Raw genomic sequence first — 1058 nt, forward strand, 5'->3', positions numbered from 1 at the left:
AGCAAGGGATAAGGTTCTTTAGTTTTCAAGAAAGTGTCTAAGTGTTGTAATTGAAAGAATTGTTTGTAAAACGTTATTTCGATTATAGTGAAGAAAAATCTCTCAGATCAGTCGGGAGGCCTGGATGTAGTTTGCAAGTGGACCCCCAAATGAACCAGGATAAAAACCTTGTTGCACGCTTTTCTTTCCATCTCTCTTTATTGCTTTAATCGATTACTTTGTATAGTTGTGTTAATTGTAATAATCTGTTTCTGTACTATACTGTTGTAACTCTGATGTATATGTTAGCTCTGTATATTTGCTTCGATCTTAGTTTCTTTTCGTACAAGAAATTGAATCTGTTTGTGCTATCTGAGCTGTTTTAATCGATTAAATTGCTTGTGTTAATCGATTATTCTTTCTGTGTTAATCGATTAAACTGGGGTTTTTTCAGCATTGCATGTTGTTTGCGAAAAGCGGATACTTTGACCGCTACACCTATTCAACCCCCCCTTCTAGGTGTATTTTAGCCACTGATACCTAACAAGTGGCCAGAGCTAGTACGAATCGTACTAGCTCAACCGCGTATTCGTGATCCTAAGGGAAATATAATGGGTTCTACAAACCCGTTTGGTGGTGATGGTTCATCCATTAACCGACCACCTATATTCAGTGGTGAAGGGTATGCATCTTGGAAAGTCCGCATGCAAATCTTTATAGAAGCCATTGACTCTGATATTTGGGAATCCGTAGTCAACGACCCTTTCGTTCCAAAACACCTAGTGGACGATAAACCTAAAGACAAGCCTAAAAGTCTATGGGCCGATGATGAGCGCAAGAGGGTCCAGCATAACCTACACGCTAAAAAATATCATCACATCGGCCCTATCCTACGATGAGTTCTTTAGGGTCTCGCAGTGCCAAAATGCAAAAGAAATGTGGGACACTTTACAAGTGACTCACGAAGGCACTAGCGAAGTCAAGCACGCTAGATTAAATGCACTGACCCATGAGTATGAGCTATTTCGCATGTTACCTAGCGAATCAATCAGTGATATGCAAAAGCGATTTACTCATAT

This window comes from Lupinus angustifolius, chromosome LG03 (assembly GCF_001865875.1).
Source record: "Lupinus angustifolius cultivar Tanjil chromosome LG03, LupAngTanjil_v1.0, whole genome shotgun sequence".
Lineage (NCBI taxonomy): Eukaryota > Viridiplantae > Streptophyta > Magnoliopsida > Fabales > Fabaceae > Lupinus > Lupinus angustifolius.